We start from the raw sequence: 22324 nt of genomic DNA, 5'->3' as shown, positions 1-22324 counted from the left end.
CTAAATAGAGTTGGAATGGATACACCTAAAACTGATGGAACAAAGCAAAACCAAACAGCATATCATCGGGCAGCAATCTATCCGACCACTCCAAAATTTAGTACCATAGAAATTGGGGTTAGCTATCTCAGTTTGCTCGGGGATTATTTATTTATCAGATCTATCTATGTGTGTAATTGGGGACTTGTTAACAGATCAATTCATGTGCTGCAAACCCAAGAAACGAGAAAATGTGCGATGTTAGTGACATACATAGGGATGCATATTTTATTGTAATCTCAGTTCCATTGCTCTGCTGATTATAATTAATTAATAAAGTAATTAGTCGAGCCCGGCAAAGCAACTACACATATCAGTTGTGACTATAAACAAATTACATAATAATGAGGGTACGTACCAATGCAGCTAACAAACTAATTATGAGAGTCCGAGGTAGATAATTGTAAAGCGGTATTATCACTAAAATCTGGACGAACAGAGCAAAAGCCAAACAACTCGTCTACATTGGGCAGCAAGCCAATTGAATGTTCTTGATTAACGTTGGTACCTTGCGATGCCAATGTTGGCGAGCTCCTGACCGCAGCGTCGAGGTCGCCCTGGTGGCCCTTGCGGGCGACCGGCTCAACCTCATCCACGATGCGGCCGCGTCCCACCCGACCATTGAAACCTGCGCATCCACGGCCGAGTAAGCCGGTGAGCAGCGGCAACCCAAGGGATCGGTCGATCTGATGCAGAGTGGAGACTGAGCGGGAAACTAGTGGCGGAGTGAAGGGGAGGGGCGGGGTTGGGGGCGGCCGAGGATGGAAGGTTGAGCCACCATTATAGCAGGTCTGCAGTTTTCGTCGTAAGGTTCAGAGAGACGGGAGCTTGGGCCTTATTTCCTTTCGTTAGGTTGGGCTGCTAGCTCTAACCTTATTTTTCGCTGGTGTCCTTCTCTTAGGATGGCAGCAGCACCATCAGTGCTGAGATGAAGTTCAGATATCAAAATCTTGTTCAGTTTGCTGTACATCTCGCCCAGCTGGTTACAGAGTTGCAGGGTTTAAAAAAAAACTAGTCCATAGCATGACTATATATGATGAACTTTTAAATTGATGGAGACACAGATTCTGATCGTAAGAGACATTAATGCACAAGTGAACATGTACTAGGAACTACTTTATACATTTACAAAGAGAGACAACCAGGTTTCAGAGTTTGAAAATTCAGAGATCAAGGTCCAGTTTTCTGCTAGTTATTCAGTTTTCCAATTATTCCTATTTATTTACTGATGCCTCAATGCAATCTCATCTGCTACTTGGCTGAACCTCAAAGTCCAATCTAATAAGCTGTGGAAAATAAAGAGGTATGATGTAGAAAGAGACATGATTGATTGTTAATACAGAAATTTTGGGAGATGAATGCAGGGATTGAAATCAATACAGAGAAAGAGCGCTTGGCAAGAGATCTTACAGGCACATCCATGCATCGGCTTTGATTCCACCTCCAGCATCTAGCGCCATATCTCCCAGCACCACAAGTACAACGTTTTATTACCCAATCGGAATCGTGCTGATTTAGATCAAGAAAAGAGAGTTCTTAGGGAGATCGAGATGTCTAATCACCATGCGTCATGTCCGCCGGAGACGAGCATCTCCTGACCATGCGCCATGTCCGCCGGCATGGTCGTCCTCACCATGCCATAATATTGGCTGAGGAAGGGGAGTTTGTGGGGATGAAGGATAAGAAGACACTAGAGAATGATGAGCACAACAATCCTTGTAGAGAATTTATAGGGAGCTGGCGCGGGCAGCTGCGAGCAGGAGGTGAGCGGCGAATGCGGACAGACCATGGATGGGGGCACGATCCGCGTCATGGACGTGAGGTGAGCCGGCAGCCATCGGATCCAGAGGGACGGATTTGCATTGATTTTTCGGGACAAGGAAGTTGAGGAGGTCGCGGCAACATATTTGCATTGCTTTAATTAATTTGCCTTGCTTGACCAGCTTTAATTGCGGAGGAGACATAGTAAGAGCATCTCCACTCGTCCCCCGAACAGGCCCCCGGCGAGCGTTTTTTCCATCCGGACGGCGTAATTCGGCCCAGTCGCGCCCCCGGTTCCTCGTTTTCGTCCGGATTTGGGCCTAAATCCATCCGGCAATCCCACGCCATCCCCGGCCCCCGGGGAGCGCTCGGGGACTCCGGACGAAACGAAAGCGCGCGAAACGGCGAGGCAACTTCCCGCGCATCCGGTGGCCCCAACTTGTCGGCGAGAGAAACCGATCGTCGTCCTCATCGCATCGTCTTCCGCGCGCTGTGAAAGCCTGCCGCCGGTCAGCATTCGCCGGCCACGCGGCGAGTTAATGTCGTCGTCTTCCGCGCACGCATCGTCTTCCGCGCGCACTAAAGGCTGCCGCCGGTCAGCTCGCCGCGGACGCGTCGCATTCCACGCGGCATTTAATCCCCACGCCAGCCACGCCTATATACGCCGGTCCGACCACCGCGAGGCGTACCCCGTGCTCCACTCTCCCTCCACTCTCCCTCTACTCCCAAGATGGCGTTCTACGACGACGACGGCGCAGCCAACAACGGCTTCCCCGCCGGTCGCTCCACGCGTGGGAGGGGCACCTCCTCCACCGGGCGGGGTACCCCTGCCCGCCGGACACGAGGCCTCCCGGAGGCGGCCGGCGGCTAAGTGCCGGCGGCGTTCCAATCCCGCCGCCGCCGCGGGGCCATGCCCTCGACGTCGCCATCGAGGAGGCGAGGATGACGATGACCGACGAGGAGCGCGCCGAGCCACGCCACCACCCCGACAACTACACGGCGTGGAACTCCTACTTCCTCCGGCGGTGGGAGCGGGAGCTGGCGGCCTACGACGGCCCGCCGCCTCCGCCTGCACGCAACAACGCCGTGGGCCGCCGACGGTGGTGGAGCGCGCCGGAAAGGACGCTGGCGAACGTCCTCGCGCACATCGAGGGCGGCAACTTCCCGGTGCTCACGATGCCCCCTCCATCGGCATCGAGGGCATCGGCGAGCCGCCGTCGGGGAAGCGTCTGGCAGCCACGGCGCATGGCTGCCAGCTCGTCGTCATCCGGATCGGCGTCAAGGTCATCCTTGGCGCCGGTGAAGAGGAGGAGGCGACGTCGCCTTCGACGCCGGTGCGCGTCAAGAAGGAGCCGGTGTCTACGCCGGCGACAGAGGGCGCAGCAGCGGCGCCCTCGTCATCCGCGAACAGCCTTCCGCGCCGCAGAGCGGCCGGAAGAAGACGAAGAAAGAGGCCGCCGCAAGCCAGCTCGCCGAGGAGGAGGCGAAGCGCGCGGAGGACGCCGCGATGGCGGAAGCGATCGCCAGGTCGCTGCAAGACATGGAGGAGGAGAAGCGCGCGGACGACGCCGCACTGGACTGGGCGAGGCGCGATTGGGAGCGCGAGGAGGCGGAGCAGCAGCGGCGGCTGCTGGACCTGGCCGCCGCACGCCAACTCGCCGCCCGCGCCGCTCCAACCGCCAACGACGATCTCGCGCAGTACCGCCGTCCTGCGACACCTCCATCCGGCGTCGCTGTCCCCGTCGTCGACCTCGAGTCCTCCGACGACGACTGGTACAAGCCGTCCCCGGGGTGGGGAGACGCCGGCCAGGGCAGCAGCAGCCAGGCCGCGCAGCCGAAGGCCAACGACGACGGCTCCGACGACGACGGCGGCGACTACACGGTGTTCTACCGCCATTTCGGCATGTAGAGCGCCGTGTTTTAAAATTAGCGTTTGCATTCCCCTAGCCGAATTCGAAATATAGTCGAATTCGGCCTCTATGTATGAACTCCTCCCGTAATGTAATAAATATCATTAAATTTAGTCTATATTCACCCGTTTTTAGCCGTAGTTTGTCAAGTTTCCGTTTTTTAAATTCGCATCGTCGACTTCGCCTGGGCACGCGGCTGGGAAACTACTACTCCCCACGCCAAATCTTCCTCCAATCCGGACGAAAATTTCGCCGGATTTGGGCGTGGGGAGCGCCAACGAGTGGGGATGCTCTAACTCACGTGTTCCTTTCTTTTTTCCATGACTATGAAACCATGGCGCGCGTACGTCCTGCCGGAGAGCTAGCTACTACTCTACTAGAACGTGATTGACATATAAAATGCATTTTATTGAGGTTGATGAGCGTTTTTCATTCGTGGAGAAGATTTCATTGAGCCTCTACTTTTATGGCATGTCGGTGGCGAAGGTGACGGCTAATTCATCTTGGACAAATATGCATGGCTAACTATATATTCGGCTCATGACATTACACCGTACAAAAAAAAAACATATGATTGTGTTGTTCTAATTTTTTGTTTTTGTTTTTGAAGGTGTAGCGGTGAGAGAGCTTTTCCCTGCAATCTTGACCGTGCTGACAATCGTCCAAACGGTCAAAACCCCCTAGCCTCCATGTCTCCCTCCATCGGATCTAACCACGCTTAGCAATTAGATCGACTTCTATGTACGGTTTTGCCGCAGATCCCACTTTTGATTCATTGAAGCAAAAAATAACCCACTTTGCTTCATTGAAGCCAAAAAGTGTTCACCTAAAACCAAAAAAGAAAAGACGACACAGAGTTTGCCTTTGCCGGAGAATCCGTGGAGACTCACTTGAGACCTTGTTGCAAAAAGTATGTACTATTGTACCAAACCCCGCCTGGTCTGAGATATTTCTAGGAACCTCATAGGAAAACAACACAACAATCATAGCGAAGCATTTATTCTACTGTATTATCGGAAAACAAATTTACGAGATCTCCAACAAGGTCCTTGCACCACTGTTGGTTCCTCCTTGTAGCACCCTCCCTCGCCGGTGGTAGCATTGTTGTCGCATGTCCCAACATCAGCCCAAGCCGATGGTAGCGGCACCCGACACCCTAGGAAGAACTGCTCGACGCCACTCGCAGCATCATCATGGCGTGTGGAAGCCCCATCGTACGCCAGTAGTAGCATCGCCGCCCGACCCTTGTAGCATCGACTGCCTCCATTCAAAGCAGAGTCAAACTGCTATCGCACCACATGTTGCCTAACTTAGAAGCAGCAATGCAACGTTGCATCCTTTGCGGCCATGGTCACACTGGAGGTGGGGGACAAAGCACTGTGGCGGCGAGGCGCCTTGATGAGTAGCATCATCTTCAATATGGATTTCGGGGGAGGTGCGTGCATGATCCCTTCGATGTCGAGGAAGCGGAGGTTCAGTGTGGTGGTTCCATGCATAAGAGGTTGAGGAACCGGAGTTGTCGCATGATCCATGCGCTGCGTAGCACAGTTCGACGACGCGGGAGTCTGCGTTTGGGGGGACGAGGCGACGTCGCAGAACCAACACGGAGGCGCACGATGCAGGTGCAGGTACAGGCGCGGGGGGGGGGGATTCGGGATGCAGGGGACAAGGCGATGCAGAGGGACCACCGAAGGGTGAGACGAGGGAGGAGGAGCAGGGGCGAAAAGGATGCTGGTAGCCGGCGAGAGGCGGGGATGGGTCACCAGCGTGGTGGCGGCGCGACCGCGCAACGACGGGATAGCGGTAGAGGCGTCAGGTTCACACCTGGAAGAAAGTAAAAGTATAGGCCTAAGAAAGAGATAAGGTGAGCTATCGTTCAGATGCGTGAACCGGAGGTTGGAGGTCATGCGAGCCTCTGACTGTTTCAGGTCATTATCCTTTTATTTATATAGTGGAGGTTATATGTGCTCTAACTTATAGATGCCAGTCTACATACAGATTCCAAGTCTTTCGGTTAACCTACTACACATATTTCCTCATGTCACAAAAAATGTTACGCTATAAATAAATGCATGCTTGTAGTATGAGGGGGTTGTGGATGGAAGGAGAATTGTCGCTCTTCTGACTGGTTTCTTGAGGTGGCAACCAACGAATTGGTGGGGTTCATCTCTATATATATTTCGTTTGTTGTAAATATCATCGGAGTTGGGCGAATATGGGAGGGAACAACATATTAATTATTAATCGACGTGTATGCTAGGACCTCATATATACACACATTAGGGCACCATGACAGATGGGTGGGTTTCCCAAACTTGCTCGCGATTTCATGTGAAACCCTATTCCATGGGCCCCACAACATCTACTCACTTGATTCCCATTGAAACTAGGGATTCCATGTGAATTTTCTATATGCATTATTTGAAAAGGTCATAAAAACATAAAAATGATTAAAAAAAGATCAAGTTCTTACAATAGTAGGGTCAATGGCCTCGAAGTGAGGTTATGCACCATTAGCCCACCATTAGCCCATAACTTGTATGTATAATAGTCCTATTTTGTCAATCGGATGCTACATCAAAGTTATGTTTGTCTTCTCCGATTTACAAAACCCATATATACTCATATTAGGACCCATACAACAAGGGAAGAGTTTTCGATGGTTTTTGGTGTGATTTCATGTGTTCCTCTGTTTTGCAGGCCCCGTGATGTTTCCCCCCGCTTTCCGTCGAGAGTGGTGATTCCAGGTGACTTTACTCCTCTTGAGTTATAATGGGCCGCAATACCATGAAAAAACCCGCAAAAGAGGCTAAGTTCTTACAAAAGTTGTTCTTGTGGCTTCGAAGTGAGCGTTTTGCACTATAAGTCTAGAATTTTCGTTATGGGTAGTTATTTTTTGTGAACAAGGTACTGCTTTCCAAGAATTGGGTCGGTGGTCTCGGAGCGTAGTTTTTTGCACCACAAGTCTAAAAGCTCAGTGACTTATAGTGTCTTTAAGTGTGAAGGAAGTGTCACTTTAGAGTTGTGTATTGTATTTTACACCACCCTTCTATACCCATATTATGAACTCAATCAAAAGGGGAAGATTTTTTAACCGTCCTCGCACAATTTAGAAACCTTGTTCCTTGGGTCCCGCAAACTACCTTGTAGTTGTCCATCGAAAGTGTTGATTCTGTGAGTTTCATATTTCCCATTAGCTTTCCGTGGAAAGTGGTGATTCAATGTGACTTTCCTCTTTTATTGTGTCATGATGGGTAATAGGAACATGGAATCTCCAAAAGAGGCCAAGTACTCACAAGAGATTGGCCATTGGACTCGAAGTGGGTGCTATGCACTATGAGTCCAAAAACTTCACACGAGATAGTTATGTTTGCGAAGGAAGTGCCACTTCATAGTTATGTATTGGTCTTTCTTATTTACACCACACTTAAATACCAATATCACCCCCAAGAATGAGAGTAAGAGTTTTGACCATTCCACACGCCGGTTTTAGGGGGAACCTTGTTCGTTGGGACCCGCATCGTCTACCTTGTAGTTGCCCATTGAAAGTGGTGATTCCATATGAGTTTCATATTACCCAATATATTTTCTTCGAATGTAGCTTTCCTCTTTCGTTGTGTCATAATGGGTCATAGCAACATGAAATCCCCAAAAGAGGCAAAGCGCTTACAAGAGATCGGCCAGTGGCCTCGAAAGTGGGGGTTATGCACTATGAGTCCGGAATCTTCACGTGAGATAGTCAACGAGAATAAGAGTTTCGACCATTCCTCATGCAATTTAAATCGAAACCCTGTCCCATGGGACCCACGATGTCTAACTCCCAGCTCTTCGTTGAAAGTGGTGATTTGATGTGACTTTCCTTTTTATTTGTGTTATAATAGGTCACAGGAACATGAAAACTCCAAAAAAATATGTCAAGCTCTTGCAGCAATTTGGGTCGACGGAGTGGAATTGGGGGTTACTACTTGGTAAAAAAAATTACTACATGGAGACATGGCTGGAGAATTAATGTTATTACCTCTGTTCATAAAAATATGCCTAAAATTTGTCAAATTTAAATGTATGTAGACATTATTTAGTCTATAGATATATCTAAAAATAGAAAAATCAAAATAACATTTTATACAGGGAGGGAGTATTTCAACAAATGAGACATATACATGCAATTAGTGCATGCAAAATAAGCAATTGTTAAATCCAGCGTCTATTTCCTCTTCTTCAAACCGAACTTGGGTACTAGCTAGCCTACTACTCTAGCTTTGCCCATGACACTCGTGCTGCTACATACTGACCAGCTTGCTAGCTTTGCCTCTTCGTAGTACTAGTCCTCTTAGCTTGCTCCGTAGATTATAGAACATGATACTCCTGCAACAAAAGTCAAATTGTGAAATTTATATTGTAGCATAGAATTATCAATCCGTAAACTTTATTATAGTTTAGAGTGATCTTGTGATTCATGGTTTCTCCACTTTACAGGTTAAAAGGAGCACGAGTTTCGTCAAACACTAGAAATTAACTCAAGCGAAACTTCCGATATGATGTAAAGATTCCAATTTTGATGATAACTAAATCCTGAGCACTAATATTAATTAGTTTTTGATTCGTGGCACTAAGTAATTTTTAGCTGGTGTGAAAGCATATAATACTATCTAAAAATGAAATCTGATTTCTCGGCTGACTTTACCATTCTCAATCTCAATATACTGTGAAGCCTCGATTGATTGAATTGCTTTGAGCCTATACGTGACGTGAGGCAGGATACATGTAGTGATCGACACACCTAGCTGATGATGCTACGCAGCTAGGTTTGGTCGGGCTTGCAATCCATGAACTGATCGTATACATGCATGATCTATGTGACCGCCACATTTGGTTTTGGTTCCGTGTCAGTGACTTGCTTGAGCGTCTATCAAATAATACTACAGTAGCTATATATATATATACTCGCTGCTAGGACATCTCCAACCTGGTCTATAGCTGCTAAAAATCCCTTCATTTTTTGGACACTTGATCGATCTTATCTATGGTATGTGACTCGTCTAATTGGCAGAATCCCGCGCTATCTGAAATTCGAAAATTCACATGAAAAGAAGGCAGACCACGAATTGGACCATCGAAATTATTGAGTTGGGCCAAGACGAGAACCTCATCTAGTTTTCGTTTTTGGGCCAAACGAAGCGCATCAGCCAGACGAGAACCTCACCTCGCCGCCGCACCAGTCCCTCCGCCGCTCGCCGCTCGCCGCCCACCCATCTCCCTCTACGCCGGACATCCCCCGCCACCCACCAAATCCCCTCCGCCCCCTTGTCCAACCCTTGCTCATCGCCTCCTGGACCCGCCGTCGCCGTCGAGGAGCACCGCCCGAGGCTCAAGCCGGCGCTGGACCTCCTCCATGGCGTCCGCGTCTACCTCTCCCTCCTCGGTCAAGTCCCGATCTCCGTTTCCTGACCTTGATTTTATTCCTATTGTTCATGATCTGTCCCGTGCAGAAATTTTGGAGGGGGTCATGGCCGGCCTCCCCCAGCTACTGCTCTGCTGGTGACTGTGTGCTCGCCAGCATGGGCACGGCCAAGGAGACGCCGACGACCACGCACCAGGAGTCGGCGACCTGGACATGATCGTCCAGGAGGAGGAGCTCGCACAACCCGACCACCCACAGAATAAGGTCCTCACCTTTTCCCCCATCTTCCTGCCGTGCACGAACCTAGTTCTTCCCCACGATGACATTGTCTGTGTGCACCTCTCACACGTGAGCATATAGTTGTAAGAATGTCAGGCATTTCATTCTTGATGAGTGTGATAAGATGCTACAGTCACTTGCTTTTTTTTTATCCTTGTTTCTTCCATGTATACAGTTTTCTGGTCATATCTTCATGTATATGATACGCTGCAAGTGTAGGTTCTGCCAAGCTATTCTTTCTATATAGTCAATTAGCGCTAGTGACATGTATATAGTCTTTTGAGAATTAAGTTCTTGCTTGGCTACTTGCCATGTGTTGTATGTAACAGCCCCAGGATGGGATTGCGGAAACTTGTATGCTGCCATGCATCAGCTTTGCCATGACGTTGATTGTTGCCTAGTTCTCTCGCTGATTAGCCATGTGCTCGAGATGATACCTTTGCCCCTGATTCATGTAACTAGAGCTCGAAAATAAATTTGCTTTTTGTTTTTGTATTTCAGGGGAGAAGTGGAGCTGGAGCTGGTCAGGAGGTAGCGATGGCTGCCGGATCCGGCTGGAAGGATGCGGTGGCATTCTTTTTCGACTCCGTGGGTTTAGGTGAGTCCTCGGGAAGAGACTTGGCAATAGATTCCGTGGATTTATGATATGGATGCCATAGTACATCCAAGTCTCCACAAGTCTTGTTTTTGACATGATCCGTGACACCATCAAGCCATGTTTGTATTGGTGTTTTACAATTCTATTGACATGTTAGGCCAATTTCGAAATCTGATCCTTCTTGCTAAATCCGTCCTAGCTGACCATCATGTTTTGTTCTTGTTCAAGGAAAATGAAGACTAAATGAGAGACATGTGTTGCAGCTGGAACCTGTGGCTGCAGGCCATCACTTGGAAGGAAGCTGGACGACCCTGGGGACAAGCTTGGTTGGCTTCCTTTCTAGCGCCTTAATGAACTGGTTATGATGCATATTATGTTGTATGTAACTTGCATGCTGCTGTGCATCAACTTTGCCCGGTATTGTCCGGTGATGTGGACATTTTCGTTGATTATATGTTTGTGTCACATGGGCTGTGTCGTATGCACCATTGTCTTAATTGACGTATGATATTTGCTGTGTAGCTTTGGATGTCCAAAAAACAGTCAAGGTCTTGCCAAAATTTTGAGCACTCCATTGCTAATTAATTTCGAACATCCTTGCTACTTAGTGGCTTAATGACTAGTTCTATTTTATTAAATAAAATCCTGCTGATCTTTGTAAACAAGTAGAAAGAAGTAATTGTTGACAAGTGCTAGATAGGAAGCAGAATCAACCATCGATAAGGATCTGTTGCCTTTCTTGGAAATTGTTTTAGCTTTGTCAGTTCCTTGTGTAAATTAGAAGTTTGCAATTAGACCAGTTCCTGATTCCTGTAACTTGAGCTCCAAAATAAGTTTTCTTTTCGTTTTTGTATTTCAGGGATTAGTGGAGCTGGCCTAGAAGGTAGCCATGGCCGCCGGATCTAGCCGGCAGGCAGCGGTTCCTTCTTCTTCGAATCCGTGGGTTTAGGTGAGTACTCGGGTAGCCATGACACCAACTCTTGATTTAGTTGAGGCTGGTTTAGGACCATACCATGGCTATATGTTGGTGTTATGAGAGTGTCACCTCTTATGTCCTTTCCATTTCTTTGAGATCATGCTATGCGTTATTTTCCAGAGGCTGGTTGCACCTGTTTGAAGCTATCTGTTTAGATTAATGTTTGAAGCTACTTGCTATAATTTTGTACGAGGTAGCGGTAGAACCTAGAGTCACACTAAACCAAAATTTTCATATAATTTGGGCTGAACCCTGATCTTGAGTTACTATTATTAATGTGTTTGGTTACGCTTGTTTGGAGCTGATCTGCACTAAAGTGGCTAAGTTCCGATACATATTAAGTGCCGGGATTATTATTGTTTTGCTTAGCTGATTCCTAAAATGAATTCTGTTAGGAAGCTCATTGATGCCTGTGCTGGATGTTCCTAGTTTTAATAAGAAAGAGTAACAAAACTTCCTTTTTTTCAGCAGGTAAAGAAAGAAGAGCAAGAAGGCTACAAAGAAGGACCTGCCCAGATCCTTTCACTTTCTGCATGTAATCTTCTTGGTGCTGTAGTCGGGAAGCGTGAACCAGGCGTCCCGTCGTATGTAGTGCCGCTTTTCGGTCGTTGTAATATTCGGTAGTACTCGATGTTGTAAAATCCATTTTTGTAATGTTCCAGGCTTTGGAAGTTGTAACAATTTGGTAAATGTGTAGGTGTGTGATGTTTGTTCCTAGCCCGCGTTTCTTTGGGTTAGACTTGTCAGCAAGTTTGGATCGTGTGGCTGTACGAACATTTATTCTAGTACTATATTGTTTGATTTGTGTCTGAATGTTGCAAAACGGGGAAAGGTCATGGAAAAATTTTGAGTACTATGTGTCTCAAATGGACCAGGTCGATCAGATGAGAAGGTCCATCGGTTTGCCGAGGATGAATTAGTATACCACTTATCTTTCATTTTGTGCATACAGAAGCAGCGTTGCTACCATACACGCACACATAGCGGGAAATAAGGGAAAAATTGAGACGCCGCAAATAATTGGATCGATTGGAATTTAATTAGTTTCCAAATATAGCGCCAAAATTTTCGTTTTTGCGCTGCACGCGCGGTAATCTCCACTAATCTAGCTGAAACGCCCCCCCAAAAAAATGTTGAAACGGCATACAGACTTTATTCCATATTGACCCAGATGAAACATCAATCCCTCGCGCGATCCACCCATACCATGCTGCCGTGAAAGTCACAAGGTACTTTGGCCTGAAGGGGCAGATCCTGCATATTGATGATCAAATGTCAGCATACCAAGCACCAGACTTCACAAGGCTACAGAGTTAAAGACTGTTTGGAATATTTAAAAAACCTCAACATGTGATGTTCCTAGTTTCTTACTTAATAGCAACCAGACAACATGAGATGACGATCCGCGAGTACTGCATGATCTGCTCCCGTAATCAGGCTTGCCCTGCCGCTGGCCCCCACCAGTGTCGAACAATTGGATGTATTTCAAATATGATTGAACTAGACGGCCGCGACGATTATTAGGTGGAGGGCAGCCATGGGCCATCAACAAGCAAAGGTTCAGCAAAACATGATTGGTGTTCATGGTTTGATCTGGAAACTTTGAGGTTTGTAACGATTATTAGGTTTGCTCCTCTCGCCCCCGTGTGGTGACGGGGGGAAACCCTAGATAGCCGCCGCCATGGGGGGTGGCTAGGCTCTGCCTGGTTGTTGACGGCGGTGGCGGGGCCTGCTCTTCCCCTGGCGGGGTGGATCGGAGCGGGAAGGATCCTCCCTAGTTGGGTGTGGTGCGGTCGCCGGGCACCACGGCGTGCTGGCTGCTCGATGCGCGGCGGCGTGAGCGGCGCGCCCGACGTCGTGAGCGGCGACGCAGTGGACGGCGACATGGGCGCCGGTCTGGGCGGCGTCCTGGCGATGGTGGTGGTGGCCGCTGGTGATGGGCCATGCCGGCGGTGGAGGTGCGAGGTGGGACGGACCAGATGGGTGTAAGCCCTAGGTCGGTCTTCTCATTTCCCTCTCTGTGATCTTGGTTGTCGCCGGTGGAGGGTCGACCGGTTGCAAGGCGTCTCGCCGCGTTGCCTCGGCCAGCGTGGGATGGTCAGCCGTGTTGCCTCGGTCGTCGGCGGCTAAAACATTTTGGCAAGTTATTACTGTAGCCACACCCCAAATTAATTAATTACCCGGATTACTTGCTATAAACTCGGCTAGTTGATTGGGTAAAAACAAATACTACGGAAGTTGATTCGGCGGGGGAAAAAACTCACCCCTAAGATCACCCCTAAGATTTTGCACGTAGCTCAATTAAGTTTCCTCCTTGATCCGTGGGATCAAAGTTGAGAAAAACTCGAGCCCACCCACCGAAACCCATTTCCTCCACATCCGCCGCTGCCGCCGGCAACTCCTCGCCCCGCCGACCACCTCCCCGGAACCCCCTCTCTCTATCCCACCCATTGGAACCACCCAAATCGGGCACCCCCTGGAGAAAGCTTCGGCCTTTTTCCTCCATGGCGGGCGGCGGCGCGGCAGAGGGAAGATTGGGCGTCACCGGCGGAGGAGCAGGAGGTCCACGACGACGGTGCCGCCCCTGCAGCGGGTGGTGGTGACCGGGGCGGGGCAGATGCGACCCTGGCCTTCACCGCGCGACGCCTCCGATGGCAGCAGCCACGGCGGGATACTCGTGGTGGGGGACAGAGAGGCGGGAGCAACCAGTAGGATCACTCCTAGCTGGAAGGGAGATGTCCTTGACTCCGACATTGGCATCTCAAGGTCGAAAATTTTCTCTGTTTGCCTATTATTTATTTGGGTGCTGAATATTGCTATTAGTCAAGTGTTGTGCAAATCGTTGATGCATGTGGTACCGAAAAAGAATGATTAAATAGTTTTGCTCGCCTGCTCTGGGGCCACATACTGTATTTGTTCAAATACAAATAGAATGATTAAGTTGTTTTGCTTGTCTGCTTAATGCATCTGTGTGGTCACATATTGTATTTGCTGACATGCAAATTACTAAATTTGTTTTCTACATGGTAGTGCAGAAAGTAGTAGAGGCTAGAATCTCTTCTCCATTTGGTGGTTCGATTGTTATACATTTGTGTTTTGCTTGCGCTGATATGAACTAAGACTAGCAGGGGATGATTTGTTAGTGCTACCTGGCTGAATCTATCGCAAAGTGCGTAGTGTTAATAATATCCATGCTTAATTCTGTAGCGAATTTGATGCATAAGGGTTCCTAGTATCTCAAGTTGGGCATCTGCTGTGTTTGATTTATGTGCATGATTTGTTCATTTTACTCACATATTTTCTCATGCACGTTGTGAGCCTGGTGTAGATGATTCCATTGATTCATGGTCTCTGATGCTCTGTATTGTGCGTTTCTCTACCATGTGTGCTCCTGCTCTAGCCTCCTCGCTGTTCCGACCAAGACCTGAGAGGCATGTGAGCACCTCTGACCCGACAAAGCTGATGATCCAAGCATGCTGCTACTGATCCTGCCTTCACCGACAGCCCTTCTTCTGCCAAAGGGAGGAGAGCTAGTAAATCCCTCATTCATATCTATGTTTGTTTTGTCTGTTGAGGTAGCAAGAGCTTGCACTTTTTTTTAATCCAACGCAGAATAATAATTTGAGCACATTGGATGCTTCATGCATGGGTTGGTTCAGTTAGGTTTGAGTGTATGCCTCCTAATTATGACAGTGCTACTCAAATTGGTAAAGAGAAAGAAAGTATAACAAGACATGTATAGAAAATTAGGCATAACACCGATGCTCATTAAATCTGTGATGTCACTTCATTGGAGAAAATAAAGTTGGATCTCTATCAACTGATGCTATCTTTCAGCGTTTTTTTCTCTTTCTTTTACAATTACGGATGAGGTTGGTGGTGCATACAGATGTATAGCTGTGTATATCTGGGTAAATATACACATGTATAGTTCTGTGCAATCTGTTATGGTGCCTGATGTTCTTCTTTTAGGCAGTAGTACTTTCCATGAGCGCCTCATTTTTTGCCCCCTTTTTTTGTACGAGTTGAAGGGTATTGAAGCTTCCATTTTGGTATTGAGTACAAAAGAGAGATAATATAGTGCATGCCAAGTTTGTACAAAGGAGACATACATGCTATCTTTCAGAGTTTCCATTTTGCTATTATTGTTTGCTGTAGATGTGTAGGCTTAGTAGTTGTGCTTCTTTTTTCTTTTGACTGTTTGCTGTTTGCTATGCATAGACAGTACTAAAAACTTGTTCATTTTCAGGTTCAAAGCTCATCGGAGGAGGAGGAACTGAAGAGAGCGACATTGGGAGGCGGCCTCGTAGGGGAAGCGTGAGGAGGAGGAACACCATTGCAGCCTAACGATCACGACGACGGCGACAAGAAGAATGTGTTGTATGGTGATCAGCTGACAAAGCAAGCCTCAAATCGGCAAGATTTTGCATCCCAGTGAATACAGAGTACGGAAGCTGATGTTAGTAATGTAGTATCCCAGTGAATACAGAGCAAGGGAAAAGCTCAAGGGAACAATTCATAGGCCATTTAGAGTGAGGACCAATGCCATTTTTATGATTGCATCCCATATTGCACGTTTTTGTGAAAGATTTTGCACTCAGTTGCTGACTCACTCTTTGTGCACCATGTAGGAAATACAAGTGCTGAAAGAAAACAAGACTGTGGCCAAGAAGAACAGCATGCAGTACTGAAGGATGAAAATAGAAGAGTGATGGTAAGTTGAATGACTCAAGAGGCATGACAACAGCTTCCAGATTTGTTAATCTTTGACAATTGATGGTTACTCGTTGTTCTTTTTGAATGCACTCTATGATGCAGCAAACTGGAAGATGTCCTGATGGAAGGGAACGAGATAAACTAACTTGTGGAGATAAACAGGTGATCATTTCTCTATCCAAATCAATAAGTGAAATAATGTTTAGTAGTTGTTACGTTTTCCATTTGGAGGTTAATCTGTGTTGGTCTGTTACCAAATCAAAGCTTGTATGTTTGTTAAATGTGGTCCATTGCTAAAGTAGTAGGGGTTGAACGCAGTACATAATAGAAGCTCCAAAATTTTAAGTAATAACAAAGCTTATCTTTTTGGACTAGAGATGTTTGTTTCTTTCCTCGGCAAAGCAACTTATGCAATTATCTGAGTGAATTCAAGTAGTACTGCTTTGGTGCAGAGATATGGCATTTTTCAGTTATCGAAATGTTCATTTCCATTGGATGATTGTTTGATCCTTTTCATATCAGTGCTTGGTTTGGTTATCTCCCCTGAGTCCTACTGGCTCTTTGGTGATAGTTTGTATCGGGCATACCTGCGACAGCGAGTGTTTTCTGTGCATGATTTGTTACTTGACAACCTGTATGCTCCAAAGGAAGAACCTGTATATATATATATTTGCTTTAGTCCTGTGTTGGGAGTATTTTCTGGAGCTTAATTTTCTTGCTGCTGCTTTTGTGGTGTACATGGAAATTTTATTCCTAAATGTGCGCATCCATACTGAGTTGCTTCTCTGATGAAATGGTCTTGTGATCCCTACACTTGTGGGTTTTGGTGATCCCTATACTCTTGTATTTATTAAACTAGTTTTTTGGTCGAGTTGATGAATGTAAAGCTTAAACCTGGCTTGCATCGAACGCGAGCAGAATTAACCTGGAGCTTTTTGGAGCTGATCTGGACTAGTGGTTCAACAAAGTAGATAGATATTTTGTGAGTTATAAAGCCTGAATGTGTACTGTATTTGTGTCGGTTTTGTCAGTTACAATTTGTAGAAGAATGTATTGCTGGCAATCTGTTTCATCATGTACTGTCCTTGTTGCGAAAGGGCATAATTGGTTCATTTGCCGTTTATTATGATTGGCCTTATTGCTTTTTGTTATTTCTTTGCCCTCTGCACCATTAGAAGATGTAGTGCAAAATGTACAGATTACCTCTTTTAGCATCAATTTTTTGAAGCAGTAGCTGGTTTTGGCATTTGAGATGGTGAAATAATGGTTAGTAATTGTAACATTTCCCGGTTGGAGGTTAATCTTTGTTGGCCCTGTTGTGGTCTTGCCGGTTCCAGTTGGCAACGGAGGAGGCTGGAGAAGCATGAGGTTGCTGTGGTGGACGTCTCTAGTTGGTGTAGATACATGTTTAAGGTGAGCTTGTCTGGACGCGGCGGCGGTGTTTTTATACTATGTTTGGAATGTTAAACCTGGAGGTCGAGTTGTTTGTATTCTTTCCGAGCCCTGCCGCCAAGTTGAGCTGGATCACCCGTCAGCTTCCCGACAAGGCCATCCTCCATCTGACTCGTCCGTCACCTTGAGTCGGAGTCTCCACCGCCTCCTTTCTCCCCGCAGGTCGCTCCCCACCACTGCCTTTTTTTCCTGGATGAATCTCGCTTCCATTCAAGGTGAAAGGTCGCATTTTTGCACGCTGGATCTGTGGGAACGACGATGATGGTGCCGGCATATCGGGGCGGGAGGACCAGTGGCGCGTCTTCATAGAACTGCTCGTGCTGGAGGCCGCCATCGCTGGCTTTTCCGGCTGCAACCTCGAGATGCTGCAAGGGGTGCCAGAGATCCTCACAAAGGTGAGGCTTCTGCTCAAGGTGCAGCTCCGGAACCTGGTCTCTCTCCTCGGCTGATGCGCCTTCTCCGCCGCCGGGGCCAGAGCCGGCAACAAGATGCTTGTCTACCCGTATTTTCCCAACGGCAGCCTTGGACACTTCCTCTTCGGCGAGTCACCTCCATTACTACCTCAACTTCTCCATCGTCTGCCATAGAAATACTCCTGAATTCAGTCCAGATTCGAACACAATTCGCTTAATGTTAGAGTTCATGTGGAGTTTTTGGTTTCGCTGTCAGAATTCATACGACTTGTAAGGCAGTAGTATAATTATCCGCTGCTCCGGTCAACAGGGTAATGGTATTTTGGTCGTCTCCTTTGTTTGTGCCATAAAGATAATACTCCCTAAATACTGCAGTATGTACGTATGCACAGGTTTCCTGTTTGATAATCTATGGTGAATGAGAAGCTAGCTAGCTTATGCACTCGATTCCCTGTTAGATACTGCAGTATATACTTCTTGCTTTTGTTGTTCTTAATATAGCTTGCTGGTTCTGCATTTAATTGTTCTTTCTAGTGATGTATGCTTATTGTGGAGTAGTTGCTTTATTTTCTGAGTAGGAGTGTATTCTTTAAGATGAGTTTTCTGTGGGAGTAGGAGTATAAACACTTCAGTTCTCCGTTAAGGTGATGGAGTAGGAGTATATACTTTAAAGTTTAAACTATGATGACATTACAGTCTAAATAAAATCCACTTTTAAATTATGTTTAATTGTACAACCTGTTGAGAAGGTAATTCAGTGTAATTGTACAACCTTTCGAGTATTCTGCCTAAAATACCCACTCATGTACTTTTAAATTCACTTTTATCTGGAGTATAGTAGTATAATGAAGATGGTATCTGAATTCACTTTAATCAACCAGATGCTCCTTTAGCTTAGTACTCCATGAGCTTATTGTCATATTTCTAGTATTGGAGTGTGCCTTTTTGATGTGAATGAGCTCGGAGGCAGCCTGTAGGTGTACGACCTGTAGGTGTACTCCATGAGCTTATCTGCTTTCCTTCTTCAGATCATGCATGCCGGTTTCTATCATCCTTACTTGTGAATCATTAGACTCCTGAAAATCTCTGGCTCCTGAAAATAATAAAACTGATGAAATGCACGCCGGTTTCTATCATCATTGTTTGTTAAATCTCTGGCTCCTGTGTGCATTTTCTGAATTATATTAACTGAAGTTGCCTCTCAGTTTCTCACATGTTAAGGTAGAGTTTGACATTTATCTTTTGTTGATCTATCCACTACAGTATTCATCAAGCCCCTACTGGTGATGGATTTTCCTAAGGTGCTGTTGAACAAGGATATATCCGACTCACCATTAACTGGTACTGATCACTTGAAGGTCAGGTCCTGTTGTCACCTTTTTAGTCATAACATGAAGTAACAAGCTTTGAACCTTTTCTTGAGGTTAGATGAGCATGAAGTATGATATCCTGCTGAAATTACTTTGGTTATTATGCCTGTGACAGTTTCCCAGTTTATATTCATGGTACCAGGGAGGTTATGCCCCGCAGAGGCCGGAATATCTGCCGTTGGAGGTTAGTATCCTGAAGTCCTGAACAACTATTCCATGGCTGGTTCGTACTGTGTTAACATATCCAGATATATTAGAAATACCGTGGAGTGTGCAAACACCTTCATGTTATCACAAACTTGCATCTTGTCACTTCTGCCTAATCCCATGGCCGTGCGCGCGTTCATGCAGCTGAGGGTGCTCTACTTTCTCGGTGGCGAGGCAGTGTTCATGCTGATCGTGGTGCTCTGCATGCTCTGCATCATCTTTGGCACGATGATGTAGGCCCTCCCCCTTCACCGTCCTGGTAAGTATACTCCGGCCGCACACCCGCATTAATTTCGTGGAATCACATGATGAGCTTAAATTTGGGTTAAGCATGGTCACTTGCAGTTACAATATTTATTACAGATGTTATTTAGACCTAATATGTTGCCTACCTCTTGAGGGATGATTCATTCCTCTTCAGGTGGAGAGAAGTTGAGGCCTGGAAGAACCATATTGATCTGTTGTGCTGCCGAGCGAGGAAGACGGTCTTGTGTTGGGCGCATGTGGACCTGGAGGTGTGGCCAGCTTCCATGGAGTGCAGCTGGGTGACCTGGAGCTGTTGCGAGTTGGGCCACGAGCTGGGCGACGCAACCAGATCGTCGGTGAAGGAGGAGGAGGCAGTGCGCTTTGATCCCTGGACGAGGGGCGATGAGCTTTTGGCGAATGGGACGGTGGGCGGCTTCCGGAAAATTTGAAACTGAAAATCAATGGTAGCAGCCATAGTGATGCGTGAGAATTAAGTAGGCATTAAATAAATAAAAATCGTGATGGATTTAATTTAACTTGTGTTGGATTTAATTCGTGATGGATTCTTTTGGTTGATGCGCGCGCGCAGGAAGAGAAAGAGATGGTTAGAATGGATGGATGGGTTTGACGTGATCTCTCATGGGAGGGAGGGAGATGCAGAAACGTGAATTGATTCGGTAGCGATCGAGGAAAGGAAGAAAATTGATGATGGATGGAAAAAAGAGAAAAACGAACCATTAATTCGGCGCAGCAAGTGCCAGGCTGGCGTGCGTGCGTGCGTGCGTGGTGTTGGAGGCACCCGACCCGGCCGCGACCGTCGCGACTCGTGAGAGAGAAAGAGCCCTACGTCTCCTCGTCCAGCTGTCGTTTCTCTCGACCTCTCTGCTCCACGAGGCGACGCGGATCACGCGGCGTGCACGGTATATGCGGCCGCTACGGTGTGTGCGCGTACGTGCTGGACGGGCGACTGGAGCAAGGGCTGTCACCCCAGACGAGGACGGGCGCCGGCGCAGGACTCTTGCCAGTAGCCTGGAGCGTACGTCCAGGTTTTCTATAAAATCCTTATGAACCTTGGAAACTCGCGCCGAGGTGCGCACCAAAATATAGTAAAACCGATCGGGAGGAGTACTCCGAGTCCATGTGTTAGTTGCCCTGGAACCGCTTGAGTTAGTTTTCGAGATATAGTCGGAGACGGGCAGCTTCGCCGTTTCCTCTGCCTATATATACACGCAAGGGTCGTATTGTTGATCCAGAAAAAGACGAGAAGCGGCAACGTACAAGAGATCGATGGGATCAGCAGCCGGCGGTATGGAATTGGACATCTTCCAGGCGGCACGCGCCGGCGACTGCGCCCTGCTCGGCCGCCTGCTCCGAGGCGGGGCCGACCTGAACGCGTGCGACCGCTGGGACTCCATCCCGCTCTACTACGCCTGCCTCGCTGGCCATGACGATGCCGTGCGGATGCTGCTCGAGGCCGGCGCCGTCTGCGACGACAGCACCTTCGAAGGCGAGCGGTGCTACCGCGCGGCGCTCAACCTGGGCATACGCAGAATCCTCTGTCACTACGAGTCGCGGCCGCGGCCGCTGCGCCCGCTCCCGCTCGCGCCGTTTCACGCTGCCCTCCGGTCAGCGTTCCTCGCCTGCCCCACCAACCGCGTCGGCGCTGACTCCACGCCGACGTTGGCGACGGGTGCTGCCGGCGAGCTGTGGCCGTCCCCTCCAGACATCACGCTGTATGTGCAAGGAAGACCCATCGAGGCCCACCGCGTCATCCTCGCCGCCCGGTCCCCATACTTCCGTACCAAACTCGCGACGGAGTGGAGAAACCGCAAGGAGGTGACGTTCTCCAGCAGACATAGCCTGTCTTTCAAACTCATGCACATCCTCGTCGTATTCTTCTACTCCGATAGATGCGAGGTAGCCGCGGAAGACCTCCAAGATTTCGCGAGGATATGCAAAGCTTGCAAGTGTACGGGGATGGTTAAAAGGTTAACCGCTCACAAGAAGCGTCGAGATACTCTAACGAGGGAGTTGGGTCGAGACTATTCACAGAGACCTTTCGTTCTTCAAGGACGGTCCATGGATCATCGTGCAGCAGACAGCCTCCCGTCGGGTCTCCGCCGGATCCTGCACGATTCCCTAGCAAACTCCAGAGAGGAAGATCTCCGCAACAGCGAGCTAGCCGAGACCTGCAGAAGCTCCGCCTACGACGACCTTGCGGACGTATGCGTAAAAGTAGGCGACAGGGTCTTCCGCTGCCACCAGCTGATTCTTACCTTGAGGTCGGAGTACTTCAAAACTAGGCTGTCTCGACGAACCGATTTCCTCCATTCCAACGGAGGAGAGCTTCCGCTCCTGGAGGAGCATGATGTGAGTGCGGAAGCGTTCGAGAAGATGCTTGAGTATGTCTACACGGACGAGCTAGAGGATCTGGATGATGATGATCCTCTTTCTATGGCGGAAGAGCTTTTCGACATCGCGTCCAGGTACCTCTTGTTTCCGCTTAAGCGAGTCGTGGCTGACCTGCTGCTGCCACATCTGGATCTGGAACTCGTCTCACCGGGGGAGCTCTGCCGATGGCTCATGCTGTCCGACATGTACGACGTTGCCAAGGTGCGGGAGCATTGCCAGGACATCATCGACCGCAACTTTGAGGCGTTTGCCGAGTCTGAAGAGAGTTCCGGGCCTTGCTTCTGACGCTTTCCTCACGGGATGCGTGGAGACGAGGCGTCGCGACCGAGCGCGCCAGCTGACGGCCAATGCGACCTTTTTAATGATTCACGAGAGAGATGGTTGAGAGCAGCGCTAACAGAGAGATCAGAGGGCGCTCTCTCTTTGAAGCAATGGTAGAGGACTAGAGGCCAGTAAATATGATGGCAGTTATGTTTGACTGCAATTGGAAGTGCGGGACGATGTACAGGGCGTGCAATTTTTTTTTTGAAACGAGACAAGAGAT

General features: G+C 48.1%; 2 long non-coding RNA genes and 1 pseudogene across 3 annotated transcripts; all 3 read left to right on the top strand.

Annotated features, from left to right (window-relative positions):
• The first annotated feature begins 13561 nt into the window (after window positions 1-13561).
• Window positions 13562-15844, top strand: LOC124646594. Of its 2 annotated transcripts, XR_006986384.1 has the most exons (5): window positions 13562-13730; window positions 14365-14497; window positions 15214-15496; window positions 15596-15678; window positions 15783-15844. It is a non-coding gene; the product is annotated as an uncharacterized LOC124646594 (long non-coding RNA). The 2 variants fall into 2 exon arrangements; XR_006986385.1 differs by lacking the exon at window positions 14365-14497.
• Window positions 15845-17009: 1165 nt separating this feature from the next.
• LOC124646595 lies at window positions 17010-19104 on the top strand. Its single transcript, XR_006986386.1, has 3 exons — window positions 17010-17093; window positions 18809-18903; window positions 19031-19104. It is a non-coding gene; the product is annotated as an uncharacterized LOC124646595 (long non-coding RNA).
• Window positions 19105-20655: 1551 nt separating this feature from the next.
• On the top strand, window positions 20656-22121 carry LOC124646744 (annotated as a pseudogene).
• The last annotated feature ends 203 nt before the right edge of the window (window positions 22122-22324 follow it).

Source organism: Lolium rigidum, chromosome 4, assembly GCF_022539505.1.
Source record: "Lolium rigidum isolate FL_2022 chromosome 4, APGP_CSIRO_Lrig_0.1, whole genome shotgun sequence".
NCBI lineage: Eukaryota > Viridiplantae > Streptophyta > Magnoliopsida > Poales > Poaceae > Lolium > Lolium rigidum.
Note: the sequence above shows the minus strand (reverse complement) of the source record. Positions and strands in the feature narration are given on the sequence as shown.